At 38.9% G+C, this 16,216-nt stretch overlaps 1 long non-coding RNA gene across 2 annotated transcripts; it reads right to left on the bottom strand.

The window, feature by feature from the left end:
• Window positions 1-872: 872 nt before the first annotated feature.
• LOC123500322 lies at window positions 873-4,786 on the bottom strand. Of its 2 annotated transcripts, none has more exons than XR_006673260.1 (3): window positions 4,727-4,786; window positions 4,089-4,292; window positions 873-1,674 (listed from the first exon to the last, which is right to left on the bottom strand). It is a non-coding gene; the product is annotated as an uncharacterized LOC123500322 (long non-coding RNA). The 2 variants fall into 2 exon arrangements; XR_006673259.1 differs by having other exon boundaries at window positions 4,089-4,324; window positions 4,727-4,781.
• Between the last annotated feature and the right edge of the window lie 11,430 nt (window positions 4,787-16,216).

Genomic DNA, 16,216 nt, shown 5'->3' with positions numbered 1-16,216 from the left:
TCCTCTTCTGGGAATTCATAGAGGTCTTGGCTATAAACACAGCCTTTGCTATAGTTAAAGGTGGGATTAGCCTTAACAGTCTCAAACATGCTGTCAGAAGGGCATGGGAGATGTTGCAACATCCTAGCTTGCGTAAGATCTTTTGCTCGCACAAGCACCCCCTTCCCATACTTTTTCAGATTCCCCTCAGGAATCGTGCCGATTTCTTTGGACAGGTACCGGGAGGCATGGATGAAATTTCCACGCCCATTTCTATAGTACGCCACAAACCAACGTGGAGGTGGGATCTGGCGGACTGCTGGAACTGAATTCTCTAAATAGTTTTCAAAACATTTGGGATGTAATCCATGTCACTGTCTGAAATATTTCGTGACTGGAGAAATTCAGTTTTAAAGCCATGGCCGGCGAGGGGCAGAGATGCTACATGTTCATAAGCTAAACGAGCTTCATCACATGACATAAACGTTACATAGCATCGGTTAGAAGGAAAGTCCTTATCATAAACCAGTCGAATGCGAACAACCGTACCATACGCCTTGAGAAGTGAGTGCAAGGCATGATAGGAAAATGATGGATTAACATTTATCATTACAAGATAATCATATGCAGCAGAAATGCATCCCTCAAAAGAACTTCCAGAACAAGAGACCCCTTGTGGAGGGGAATCCTCCTCCTTACTCAGACCTGAAGATGACGTCTCGTGGGCCAGGTCAGCCACCTCACGAGAACCTGAATGTTTTTTGTGTTTTCCCATAAAAAACAGCTACACAAAAAATTGGCTCCAGGGGCAAGGGAAACCACCTACTGGGACTACAATGGGAGTAGCGCTGGCTGCCGTGGACCAAGATTAAGATCAGTATAGGAGTCACGTGGTTCAGGTTAATGCTTAGTACTTTATTGCAGTGATAATGAGGCTTAAATAACAACCTCAACTTACCAAATCCAATGCAAGGGTGAATATAAAGCTGAACAAGCAGTTTTCTTGAGTTTTCAATTGAGTGGGATATTACTTCAAATTAGTTTATGGTAAGCATTGGAGTGGTGATTATTTGTGAATGATTGTGTGTGTTAGATTAGGTATAAGATTTTTCTTTTCCATTTCAGATTGCACATTTTTGTGTGATAGGGGTGCTAACCTGCAAGACACAATGAAGTGCATTCTTAGGTATGCTGTGACAAACTCCTTGGCTGTGCAATACAACTGCTGTGGCAAAGGAGAGAAACACAGTTTTTGCCATCTTGAAGTTGCAGGATACCATTATCAGTAAGTATAGTAGTTCAATTTGTTTGAATCTATTTATCTATTCTATTCTCTTATGCCTCACTCTCTGCAGGAGTGTCCCATAACGGGGTGGCTACGGCAGAAGAGCCTCCACCTCCCTCTGTCCATACATTCTCTCCTTGCTTGTTCTAGCACTCCTTTCCCACTCAAGTAAAATGTTTGAGAGCTGTTTGTTTCATGTAACATATCAGTGATATTTATATACTGTCTTTATAATATAAGTCTTGTATAGATGGTAGTGCACACCCAAACACATTCAAACACACCTCAATATACCCAAACATACCAAAACACATCTAAACACACTGGACAAAACGGGTGTGGTGTTTTTCAAGGCCGTTTTAATCTCCGTCCTTGACTTCAAATAAATCGGCGTGTTGTTTTCTGCGGACCTGCAAATGTTTGGTTAGGTTAGATTAGATTAGGTTAGGGAAAAATCAATCAATCAATCAATAAAATGACAAGGTTAGGTTAGACTGAGAGAAGAATATGACATTCAAACAACAAGATCGCATAGTAAAAAGCTGAGGAAGGGAAGATGTCTGAGAGATGTTAAAAAATAGAGTTTCCCGCAAAGATGTGTTGAGACGTGGAACAGTTTGGGTGAAGAAGTGGTGTCACCAATGAGTGTGCAGAGTTCAAAGAAAAATTGGATAAGTGTACACCTTTTAACTTTCAAATGAAAAAACCTGAACTTCAAATTAAAAAAGTTGACTTTCAAATTAAAAAAAATTAATTTTGTCTATTTCCACCATCACTGGTTTCCAACACCACCCATTTTCACCATCACCCATTTCCACTTTCACCCATTTCTGCTGATCCATTTCCACTACCACTACTCTTTTCCATTCACCCATTTTCACTGATCCAACTCCACCATCACCCATTTCCACCATCACCACCTACCACCACCACCACCACCACCACCACCACCACCACCACCACCACCACCACCACCACCACCACCACCACCACCACCACCACCACCCACCACCACCACCACCACCACCACCACCACCACCACCACCACCACCACCACCACCACCACCACCACCACTCACCACCACCACCACCACCACCACCACACCACCACCACCACCACCACCACACCACCACTACCACCACCACCACCACACCACCACCACCACCACCACCACCACCACCACCACCCACCACCACCACCACCACCACCACCACCACCACCACCACCACCCACCACCACCACCACCACCACCACCACCACCACCACCACCACCACCACCACCACCACTACTATCACCACACCACCATCACCACCACCACCACCACCACCACCACCACCACCACCACCACCATCACCACACCATCACCATCACCACCACCACCACCACCACCACCACCACCTCACCATCACCAATATCACCACCACCACCACTATCACCACCACCATCACCACCACCACCACCACCACTACCACCACAACCATTGTTGAAAAGTAAGAAAAAAATAAAATGAAGTCACACCACCTGCTAGTGTTTGAACATGCAGATGAGACACACACACATCCAAACACACCCAAACACATCCTAAACACAACCAAAGCACACTCAAAACACCCCAAAAAACATCCCTAATCACACACCCAAATATCCCCAAATCCCCAAAACACTCAAACACCCAAAACACACCCAAACCCCACAAAACACACTCTTTCACCCCAAACACCCCAAAACCCCAAAACACACCCAAACCCCTCCAGTTTTGAAGGGATGTTTGATGATCTATTGACAGATTAACATGATATCTATCAAATCAAAAGCAGAAACACTCTTAAGAACAAACTTCCTCCTAACTGTGGACTTTGAAAACAGTGGTCGCCTAAGTTGTATTTCTAAAAGACTCCTGTTTCACTAACACTAATATTTCAATCACCCCCAAAAAACATGCCTGCCCTGCGCTTTACAAATCACAATCAGAATATACACCACAAAACACACCCAAACCACTTTAAAATGCTCAAAATCCCAAGATCCTGGAGGGCCTTGTACCAAATGTGGGCATAACATAACATAAATAATATTAAAACAAAGGGCCACCAGGGCCCATCTAGGTTATCCTGTATCAGTCGCACAGTGACCTCGTCATCAGTACTTAAAGATACACTTACAAGTACACAATACATTATATACTAATTTTAAATATTTGGCCCATTAACAGGGCTAAGTCCTGCAGCGAAATCCTCTACAATTTGTGGTCCCCATACATGGGGATCATGTCTTGTTTAACTATAGTAAATTTCTTATAAAAACTATCATGCAGCGCTATACATAATTATAAATCTAATAAATTTAAGTGCTTATCTAATCTGTTTTTAAACATTGTCAAACTAGTGCTATTTACAACCGTCTCTGGCAACGCATTCCAGAAGTCTACGACTAAAGAAATATTTTCTTATATCTAACCTGCAGCCTTGCTTTCTAATCTTCCTGCCATGATTTCTAGTCCTATTTCCTCCTCTAAGGTAAAGAAAGATCTCACATCTATGTAGTTTGTATCTGAGAACATTTTAAATAACTCTATCATATCCCCTCTTATACATCTCCTCTCAAATGAAAACATGTTTAATTCCTTTAATCTATCTCTATACTCCAGCCACTTTAATGCTGGTATCATCCTAGTTGCTCTTCTCTGAACTGCTTCTAACATGTTGATATCCTGCCTATACAACTTGACCACATCCAAGAAGAGGGCGGTTGTGCTATGTGAAGCAACGGCTCATAAAATAAAGACTTGCATGGACAACTGCTTCTCACACAATGGTGCTCACCTCTTCAACGCTGTGCCGGACACCATCACGAACCTGCCAGGGGTCACACCGGACCTCTTCACGAAAAGGTTACACAGATGGTTGTCTACAATACCAGACGAGCCCCCAATACCAGGACACTCCAGCTCAACCGGCAACTCACTCATCACCTGGAGGGTTGACGGCAAGGCTGAACTGCCTGGCCACAGCGGAGGCCCACCTCAGCTGCGTCCATCATACCATGAAATTATACAAGACTAGCAAAAGTAAGTGAGGACATTAACCCAAAACACACTCAAAACACTATGCAACACTTCAAAATATTAACAAATAAACCCATAACTCAACTAGAAACATCTAACTACACCAAAATCATCCCCACACACTCCACACAATCGCACAGACCACTTCAAACCCTTAAAACTAATCTAAAACACCATACAACACCTCGAAATTCTCCTAACCGCACTCAGAACACACCCATACATTCAAATACCCCCTCTACACCACACTCAAGATATGTAAAATATACCTAAAAACATCCAACACACACTGAAAACACCCTGCAACACTACCAAACATACTCAAAATACTTCAGGTATAACCCAAAAACACAAAAATGCGTTATAAAGAACGGTAACATTAAAAAGGGGACTTACCTAAATATTGTGGCTTGGCTCCTCCTCCTCTTCCACTTCCATTTTTCCTTTCTTCTTCGTCCTCTTCCTTTTTTTCTTTCTTCTACTGCTTCCATCTACACGCCTGAGCCTAGAAACACATCAAAACACTTAGAAAACACGAGATATTAGGCAAAATATTGAGGAAGTGGAGGGAGAGTACCTATTGTAGCTTGCCTGCTCCTACACTTATTCCTCCCTTTATCCTTCCTTCCTCCTCATCCTCCTTTATTTCTCTTCCCTTCTTCCTTCTGCTACTAATATCTACACACCTGAGCCAAGAAACACATGAAAACACGTAGAAATCACTAGATATTAGGCAAAATATCGACGAACTGGGCGGTAGGGAGGGAGGGACGCCAGCCTGGGCCATGAGTCACCACCTTGGCTGTGACGTCATCAAGAGCGCGGGAATAGTGGCGAATCGGCTGAATTACGTATATAATTTTAAAAATGACTTAAAGAAAAAACGAAGCCAAGGCCGAATGCTTACTTTTTTATGACTTATTAGAAACTTTAATTAATATCCAAACCATCAAAACATCTCCTGCTTAACTAGTTTTAACAAACTGTCTAAATTAAGTATATAAAGAGTATATAAACATTTCCACTTATAACGCTGCCAAAACGTCCAGCCATTTCCACTTTATATTTCTTTCGAAAATATTAGACAATATAAACTCTCTTCTCAGGCATCCAACACTGACCTAGAACCAGAAGTGAACGAGTGAAAGAGCATTAATGTAAAACAAAACCATTAAACTCTAAACTCATTAAAAACTCTTGTAAAGTCCAGCTATTTTCACTTGGCGAGTATTTTAACACATTGTACAGAGTCTGAGCTTTCTTTTAAGGCATTCTACAACGAGTTTGACCGTCAAACAAAAACGTAAACAAATAAAATTGAAAAATAAAACTTACGTTAAACGGGACAAAACACCACTTTAAAGTCCACATATTTCACTCAATGGAATTATTTCACGCCTAAAAAAGCACAGGCAATTTCTATATACTATAAAGGCCCAGTTACACCTCGAAATAAAAGAGTTGAAATTCACAGATGGAAAATTTGGACGGTTATGGCAGCTCCTATTTAAGCTATAAAACACCACTAAACGCCACATATTTACCGAACACAGGCGCGGAACACACTTCAAACACAACGAAATGTTTAGACAAACCATAAAAACACACCATGAAAGCGTAATATTATTTTTAGAGAATATATCAAAAAAAGTATTGGAACCCGCAGGTTGCCACGGGGGGGACAGGGGTGGTGCTCGGGGGCTGGGTTGGGGCGGGGCGGGGCGGGGCGGGACGCAACATCCGCGGGCTCCATAATCCTTATGTTACATTTATTATCTCACCACAACCAAATGAAGCCCCATCTAGAAAAGTTGGCCAGGAAACATGCAATGCTAGAGTAGTGGTTCCATTCTAACACATGTTTGGCTTACGGTGAGTCAAAGAAGCAAATAATAGCTGGTAATACTGACAACTGCTCCTTATATCCATCACCTTTTCAACATTTGGGCACTGTTTTCACTCTCCTATGCAAAGAAAACCTACAAATAAGAGAGTGGCCTTAGAAATAGCTGAAATAAATGATGGTGAGGCGTTGTGGAGAGTCGTGGTGAAGAGTTGCATTGCTCTCTTGTCTCGCCGCTGGTGCTGTCGGGAATGTCATCACTTCACTTTGTGTGTGTGGGTGTATATGGGCATGTTGAGTGTGTTTATGGGGTGTATAAGCAACACCAAACACCACCACACGGCCGTCACCATAAGTTTGTTGACATGGAGCAGACGTGCACTCGGCCCATCACACTTCTTTCCCTCCTTACACACTAATCCCTTATCAACACCACTGCCACACCTTACACACCTGTTCCTTGGTGCATTAATAACCTCCACCACCTCTGTCACGGCACTGTCACCTCTATACAGGCTGCAAATATAACGGCACTCCAGTGAGGTCAACCGTGTGTCTTGACGGGAAGTACCGACGCCATCTAAACCTGTGGCTTTCTAAGGGAATTCACTCTCTTCTCCTTGCCCGCTACAAATTCCAATACTACCTCCTTGTATGTGTTCACTTCTCACTCTTTCAAAATTAACACGGAATTTGGTGTGGAATATTCACTGTTATTAGGGTTTGACTTTATTTAAGGATACGAGGAGCCATTGGGAGCTTCAAAATGTCGACATTACCAAACTCACCATTCACAATACAATCAATTCCAATACTATGTCCTTGCTTGTGCTAAATTCTCACTATTTCAAAGTTATCTGGGAATTATGTGTGGAATACTCAATGTTTTATGGTTTTAATCTATTTGAAGATACAAACAATATATAAACCGAATAAAAAAATAAAAAAAAAATAATACGAAACAACAAAAATAACACAATCATTAAAAAAAAACATGATAAACCGTGTGAGATAACATAAATAATATTAAAACAAAGGGCCACCAGGGCCCATCTAGGTTATCCTGTATCAGTCGCACAGCGACCTCGTCATCAGTACTTAAAGATACACTTACAAGTACACAATACATTATATACTAATTCTAAATATTTGGCCCATTAACAGGGCTAAGTCCTGCAGCGAATTCCTCTACAATCTGTGATCCCCATACATGGGGATCATGTCTTGTTTAACTATAGTAAATTTCTTATAAAAACTATCATGCAGCGCTATACATAACTATAAATCTAATAAATTGAATTACTTATCTAATCTGTTTTTTAAACATTGTCAAACTAGTGCTATTTACAACCCTCTCTGGCAATGCATTCCAGAAGTCTACCACCCTATGACTAAAGAAATATTTTCTTATATCTAACCTGCAGCCTTGCTTTCTAATCTTCCTGCCATGATTTCTAGTCCTACTTCCCTCCTCTAAGGTAAAGAAAGATCTCACATCTATGTAGTTTGTATCTGAGAACATTTTAAATAACTCTATCATATCCCCTCTTATACATCTCCTCTCAAATGAAAACATGTTTAATTCCTTTAATCTATCTCTATACTCCAGCCACTTTAATGCTGGTATCATCCTAGTTGCTCTTCTCTGAACTGCTTCTAACATGTTGATATCCTGCCTATAATGGGGTGACCAGGCCTGTATGCAATACTCTAAATGGGGCCTAACATAGGAATTATATAAGCTACGCACCACTTCCTTACTTTTGTAACTAACATTTTCTATTTATAAAACCCAGGATCCTATTTGCCCTATTTCTTGCTTCTAAACATTGCTTTGACAAATTATCGACATTCAAAACTAATAAAAAGCAACACAAATAAATAAATAAATAAAAACAATACAAAATGTGTGTGGTGTGTGTACTGATAGAGTGGAAGAGAGCAGTGTGGTGTATGATGTGTGGCGACAGTGGTGTGTGTGGTGATAGTGTGGTGTGAATATTCTCAGCCTCCTTTGCATCAGAACTCGGAGGGATGTATACGGTACTACAATAACATATATTTTGTTAAATTCTCGAGGTAGATAAAAAGGCCTCAGAGATAGTACTATATACACAATATTACCATTGCAGCATGTCTCGTACATGGAAACATCACTACACCATTTGCTATTGATAGAACCACAAACGCCACCTCCGCTCGACTTACCTGAATCAACAGTCCTGTAACCTCGCATTAATGTAAAACCATCTAAAGTAAAGGCAGAGTTGGGATCTTTATCTTCTTGGAGCCAAGTCTCTGTTAAGCATATCAAAGAAGATTCTCTAAAGGACCAATCCCACCTTACAAGTCCATGTAATTCATCAATCTTGTTTCTTAACTCTTGCATTACAGAGGTGGATAGAATAGTGGTGAAGGATTGAGAGTACTGGTTAACTCTTCCATTAGAGGTGGACAGAATAGTGGTGAAGGATTGAGAGTACTGGTTAACTCTTCATTAGAGGTGGACAGAATAGTGGTGAAGGATTGAGAGTACTGGAGAGGTGGACAGAATAGTGGTGAAGGATTGAGAGTACTGGTTAACTCTTGCATTGGAGAGGTGGACAGAATAGTGGTGAAGGATTGAGAGTACTGGTTAACTCTTGCATTAGAGAGGTGGACAGAATAGTGGTGAAGGATTGAGAGTACTGGTTAACTCTTGCATTGGAGAGGTGGACAGAATAGTGGTGAAGGATTGAGAGTACTGGTTAACTCATTCATTGGAGAGGTGGACAGAATAGTGGTGAAGGATTGAGAGTACTGGTTAACTCATTCATTGGAGAGATGGATAGAATAGTGGTGAAGGATTGAGAGTACTGGTTAACTCTTGCATTAGAGAGGTGGATAGAATAGTGGTGAAGGATTGAGAGTACTGGTTAACTCTTGCATTAGAGAGATGGACAGAATAGTGGTGAAGGATTGAGAGTACTGGTTAACTCTTACATTAGAGAGATGGACAGAATAGTGGTGAAGGATTGAGAGTACTGGTTAAACTGCGTACATTACTGGTTGCCAGTTACCTTATTTCACACCAACGCCACCTATAACCGTAAGCAAACAAGTCTCAAACCGCGTGCTTACAAACTCGTCTCAGTGCTACCACTGCCTGGTTGTGGTATTTCATATCGTATTCAGGGTGATCTGATGACACGCTCACCACATGTATTGACTTCCAACTCTGCTTAATTAGGTACCCCTACTCCTATCAACTCTTCTTTCTGCTATTAGAGGTCACTGTAGGCATGTATATACTAGATATTTAACAAATACTATCACAAAAAATAACCACCAACACTAGGAGGGAATAATAAATTCTTAGCTGCATATAATAGTATATGAGATCCTATTTTCACTATAGAAAGAATCGCTTATTGTTCCAAGTCAAGAAAATGTTCACTTCATACAAAGGCTTATAACATCAGTAAAGAAGTCAAACTATCTAATATACACATGCCCAAAGGTACATACACAGTATGTGTGTATGTACCTTTTTGTAGTGTGTTGAGTCAACACTTATAATAAAGGTAGCAGAAAAACAATGGTTCATTTGTGTTTTTATTTCATGTTTAGTATCTAAATATGATATTTAAACAATAATGAATACTTCAATGTATTAATCATGCTGTGTCTCATCATAATTGTTATCATTGTTCTAAAAATGTTGAAGACAAAACTATAAGTCAGGGTACTCTAGTCTCTCAATCCTAATGATGATCAAAACTGTAAGGGAAACTGTGTCTTACATGATAAAGGCAACACACACAAACAAACAAAGGGCTCTCACAAAATAATAACAAGGTGGGAGGCCCAACTTAGTTTGAAATGTGTCTTAACCCTTAATTCTCTTCCAAAGGGATTACTTTGAAAAAAAGTGAAAAAGTTAAGCAGTGAAAAATTGACATTTGAGTAATTATCAGGATAATGGGTAGGAATGACGTGTAGGAGGGGCTTACTTTCACAGAACAGAAAATACTTGAGTCACTAATGATTATAATGGAACACATGCAGCATGTTGAGTGAATTTCAGTTTTTTGAAGCATACACAATAAATGTAACATGCAAAAGAAGTAAGGTATATATAGAGAAAAGTCAATTGGTGTACATGCAGACAAAAGCTACATAGTTGATCACATCAAGTACTATGCAAGATGCCACAACAGAGCATACACCATTACCACAGACCTCAGACATTATTAGCATTATATATCAGCGTTCAAACTAACACAATAAGCATATCACCATTCAAAGTTACAAAATAAAAGATGCATGTTTAAGCACCTAGAAGCAGGTGGGGTGGTTTTGTGGGAATACCCACGTGTTTGTAAGCCCTAGCTACACCCAAAATATCACTAAAGACTATGTATGGAAAGCAGAGACATCACACAAGCAAGTCAAATATACATTAAGCATTTTAACACATAGCTAGGTATCCTACATCAATGCAAACAAACATGTTTCAATTCATGAAAACCAGTTAGACTGGCAATAAAGTATATTTGGTCAAGGATATGAATATAATCAGTGAGGCAAAGCAAAAACAATGTCAAGCAAAGCAATACAAGTGTAATAGGAAAACTTAAAGGTAATAACATTCACTTCTCATGCACAAAACTGTACTACAACACAATAAGCACACTTTAGTATTGGTTCAACCTAAATCAAGCAAACACCACCATAGATACAACATACCACTAATTGTTACCTTGAAAAAAAGTATTCATGCACCACACACTAACAAACGAGGACTTAACAATAAGCATTCTATACACAAAATAGATTACATACCTTTTCCTTCACAGGCCATATTGAAGCTCAAATCAATACAATATCATAACAATATACAGTAAGTCCTCGTTATACGGTACATATGCATTCCTGAAAACCTTAGCGTAAATCAAAATTACCGTATACCGAACCCATTACAACATGTAATAGTAAGGAATGCGTTCCAGCACGTCAAAAGTCACCCATACACAAATTAAAGCTACACGACTTTCTTTGCAGACGACACAAAACTTTTGAAGAAAGTTGGCTCGCACGATGATGGTGGAACTCTACAGCAGGACTTAGATAGACTATGGGAATGGAGGAAAAGATGGGAGATGGAATTCAACATTAACAAATGTAGCACAATGGAATTTGGGAAGAGCAAAAATAGGATAATAAGACAATACAAACTTGGAGAAGAGAAGATTAAGAAGATGGAAAGTGAAAAGGACCTGGGAGTTCTCATAACAAAGGAAATGTCCCCCAATAAACATATCAATCAAATTGTTGGTGAGACCTACAACTTACTGAGAAATATTACAATTGCATTCACATATATTGATGAAGATATGGTGAAAAAGTTATTGGCATCCTTGATCAGACCACGACTGGAGTATGCAGCAGTACTGTGGTCACCTCACACCAGGAAGAATATCACCAAAATTGAAAGGCTACAAAGAGCGGCCACCAAACTGGCCCCAACCTTGTCGGCTCTTACGTATGAAAAGAGACTGGACTGACCAACACTGGAGCAGAGAAGAGAAACAGCCACCTGTTGACCATCTACAGAATAATGAATAATATGGAGCTTCCTGATAGGATGGACCTGCTCAAGAGGGACACAAGGGACACAAGAGGACATGGACTAAAACTCACAAAAGACAACTACGGAAGAGACTTCAAGAAAAACAGCTTACCCCATACAGTGATAGATATATGGAACGGACTGGACAGAGAGGTGGTGTGTGCAAAGTCCACCACCACCACCACTTCAACACAAAATTAGACACTGTGAGATACAGAGATGCGACAACACCACCATAGGCTCCCCTCCCGTAAAATACAACTAGGTAAATACACACACACACACACACACACACACACACTAACTACAAGAACATGGAAGAAGGACTGGTAAACGAGAAAGAAAAGGAGAAGCTGAAAGATCTAGTAAACAAGGAAGAGGAAAGAGTACAGAACGTGATTAAAAAGAAGTACAAGCATGGAGAGTCCAAGATAAGAAAGATAAGGCCGATTTTCAGGAGGTGATTCAAGAACAACTTAAAAAAAAAAGAAAATATGACAAACAAAATGATAGGAGTCCTCAAGATAAAAGAAAATCTAGTTAGAGAAATTGCAGAAAAAAAAGAAAGTGTAGTCGTATTTGGAATAAAAGAAAAAATATAAAATATAGACCAAAAAGAGAAAAGAAGAAATGAAATCAGTCAAAGACCTACTGAAGATGATGCGGATGATACGAAACTGTGAGAGTTATAAAGCAAAAGGAGGATTGTGAAATACTGCAAGAAGACCTAAATAAGATCTGGGAATGGAGTAAGAAGTGGAAATGGAATTCAATGTGAACAAAAGCCATGTCATGGAAATGGGAAAGAGTGAAAGACGACCTGTGGGAATCTATAAGATGGGAGATGGAGTAGAACTGGAGAAAGTCAAAAGGAAAAGGACTTAGGAGTGACAATGGAAGAAAACAATCAACCAGTAAGCCATATTGATAGAATTTTTAGAGAAACATATAATTTGCTAAGAAATATTGGAGTAGCATTTCACTACATGGACAAAGAAATGATGAAGAAATTGATAAATACTATAATAAGACCCAGATTGGAATATGCAGGAGTAGTGTGGACCCCTCATAAAAAGAAACACATAAGAAAATTGAGAGGCTACAAAAATGGCTACAAGAATGGTTCCAGAACTTGAAGGGATGACATATGAGGAGAGACTAAAGGCTATGGATCTACCAACCTTGGAACAAAGAAGGAGAGAGGAGACCTGATACAAGTCTATAAATTGATCAACGGAATGGACCAAGTGGATAATGAGAAACTGATCCTGAGAGAAGAATATGACACCAGAAGCACAAGATCGCATAGCAAAAAGCTGAGAAAGGGAAGATGTCTGAGAGATATAAAAATATAGTTTCCGCAGAGATGCATTGAGACGTGGAACAGTTTAGATGAAGAAGTAGTGTCTGCAACGAGTGTGCACACTTTTAAAAAGATTGGATAAGTGTAGATATGGAGACGGGACCACACGAGCATAAAGCCCAGGCCCTGTAACTACAATTAGGTAAATACAACTAGGTAAATACACACACACACACACACACACACACACACACACACACACACACACACACACACACACACACACACCAATTTGGGAAATAATTACAAGTTCACTAAATGAAGTGAAAGTTCCACTAGAATGGAAGACAGCCAAGGTAATACCGATATTTAAAGGAAGAAAGGCAACTGAACCACTAAACTACAGACCAGCGTCAATTACAAGCATTTTGGGGAAGTTGTGTCAAATAATTATCAAAGAAAAATGGGTTAAACATCTGGAAGAAGAAAAAGTCATATAGAAAAGACAATTTGGGTTCAGGACAGGACGGTCATGTGTATCAAACTTATTAAGCTTCTACTCGAGAGTTACAGAAGGACTGGAAAGCAGAGACGGATGGTGGACACAGTATACCTGGACATGAAAAAGGCTTTTGATAAAGTCCCTCATGAAAGATTACTTTAGAAACTAAAGAACATAGGAGGATTGCAAGGAACCTTATCAGAATGGATAAGGGATTATTTGAAGGACAGGGAAATGAGAACTGTGATCAGAGATACATACTCAACTTGGGGTTAAGTAACCAGCACAGTGCAACAAGGGTCAGTGTTAGCCCCATTATGTTCCAGATTTATGTAAACAACATTCACAATGGGGTAAACAGTTATATTAATCTATTTGCTGATGATGCAAAGCTGCTAAGAGTTATCAAAACCAGGGAGGACGTTTTGCTGTTACAACAGGAAGATATAAACAAGATCTATGAATGGAGCAGGAAGTGGAAATTGGAGTTTAATGCCAAGAAATGTCACGTAATGGAACTAAGAAAGAGTAAGAGAAGACCAGTATGGAACTACCTGATGGATAAGGAACAAATAATGAAGACTAAAGAGGAAAAAGATCTGGGAGTGATTATACAGGAAAATCTGAACCCAAAAAACACATAAGCAAGATATTTGGATTATCATGTAAAATGTTGACAAATATAAGAATGACATTTCAATTCATGGACAAAGATATGATGAAAAAAATCATCACAAGCATGATACGCCCAAGGCTGGAATATGCAGCTGTGGTGTGGTCTCCACGAGTTCTGAAAAGGATATAAGAAGATTAGAACAGATACAGAAGATTGCTAAAAGATGGTGCCAGAACTAAAGGATCTAATATACAAAGAATGGCTGAAGGAAATGTGACTGCCAACCTTACAAGATAGAAGAGAATGAGGGGACCTAATAACAATATATGTACAAGATGGCCAATGGCATTGAAAAAAATAGACAAGGAAGACCTGGTGCTGGTGATGGCGGTGGACAAAACGGGTGTAGTGACTTCAAATAAATCGGCGTGTCGTTTTCTGCGGACCTGCAAATATTTGGTTAGGTTATATTAGGTTAGTTAAAAATAAATAAATAAATCAATAAAATTACAAGGTTAGGTTAGACTGAGAGAAGAATATGACATTCAAACAACAAGATCGCATAGTAAAAAGCTGAGGAAGGGAAGATGTCTGAGAGATGTTAAAAAATATAGTTTCCTGCAAAGATGTGTTGAGACGTGGAATAGTTTGGGTGAAGAAGTGGTGTCAGCAACGAGTGTGCAGAGTTTGAAAGAAAAATTGGATAAGTGTAGATGTCGAGACAGAGCCACACCAGCGTAAAGCCCAGGCCCTGTAAAACTACAACTAGGTAAACACACACACACACACACACACCTGTTGTATAGTATTTGCAGTGGCCTGGGCGAGTAGTGTAGACTCGTTTTTCATGAAATCAAGTGTTAGAGAATCATGAGTAAAAAAGAGATTCCATCTAAATGCAGGTATGAGACTACGGAAAGAATGAAAGAAGATGATGACTATGTTGATGAGGGAGTAAGCGCATTCCAAGGTTTTGATACAGCAAATACTTCACTATTTAAACAAATAGTGTGTAATCATGCTTTTTGTCTACATTTGTGTGTTTTGGTGTAAAAAAGGATGAAGACTGTTAAAATAACATGTTTTTGTTACTTTTACTTTAATATCTCTATATTGGCTTGTTTTCACACTAAAACACAAAAATGCACACAAAACGCATCATTATACACTATTTATTTAAGGAAGTGATATATGTAAAAAATAGCTTAATATGATTTCCTGCATTTTATGCACTAAAACTCAGAAATGCAGGCATAACACTATATATGTTGAAACGTCTTATTTATGTGTTTTTACGGTGTTTTATGAAAAAAGACTATCTCCATTGAAATTTTTTTTTATATTCAAGTCATTTTAAATTTTTATGCTTCAAAACGATAGAATTAATAAAAAAAAACAAGCCAATATATAGAAACCAAAGTAAAAGTACCAATAACATGTTACTTTAGTAATTTGAGCATTTTTTCCACTAAAAAACAAAAATGCAGGCAAAACACATGATAAAACACTACTTGTTTAGGGAACTGAATTATGTCAACAATGGGTTACTTTTATGTTGTCCAGCATTTTATGCACCAAAACTCAGAAATGCAGGCAAAACACTATATTTGGTCAAATGTCTTATTTATGTGTTTTTCAGGTGTTTTATGAATAATAAAGAAAATTTTTTTTTTTATATTCAAGTCATTTTACATTTTTATGCCTTAGAACGATAGAATTGATAAAAACAAGGCAATATAGAGAAACCAGAGAAAGAGGAACAAAAAAGTGTTACTTTAGTAGTTTTCAGCTTTTTTTTACACCAAAGCACAGAAAAGCAGGCAAAACGCATGAATAACACTATTTGCTTAAAGAACTAATATATGTCAAATATGGGTTATTTAGGTGTTTTCAAATATCTTTTGCACCAAAACTCAGATATGCTGGCAAAACACTATATTTGTTAAAAATTCTTATTTATGTTTTTTTAAGGTGTTTTATAAAAAAAAAAAAAAAAAAAACATTTCATAGA

Source organism: Portunus trituberculatus, unplaced genomic scaffold (genome assembly GCF_017591435.1).
Source record: "Portunus trituberculatus isolate SZX2019 unplaced genomic scaffold, ASM1759143v1 PGA_scaffold_202__28_contigs__length_962959, whole genome shotgun sequence".
Classification (NCBI taxonomy): domain Eukaryota; kingdom Metazoa; phylum Arthropoda; class Malacostraca; order Decapoda; family Portunidae; genus Portunus; species Portunus trituberculatus.
Note: the sequence above shows the minus strand (reverse complement) of the source record. Positions and strands in the feature narration are given on the sequence as shown.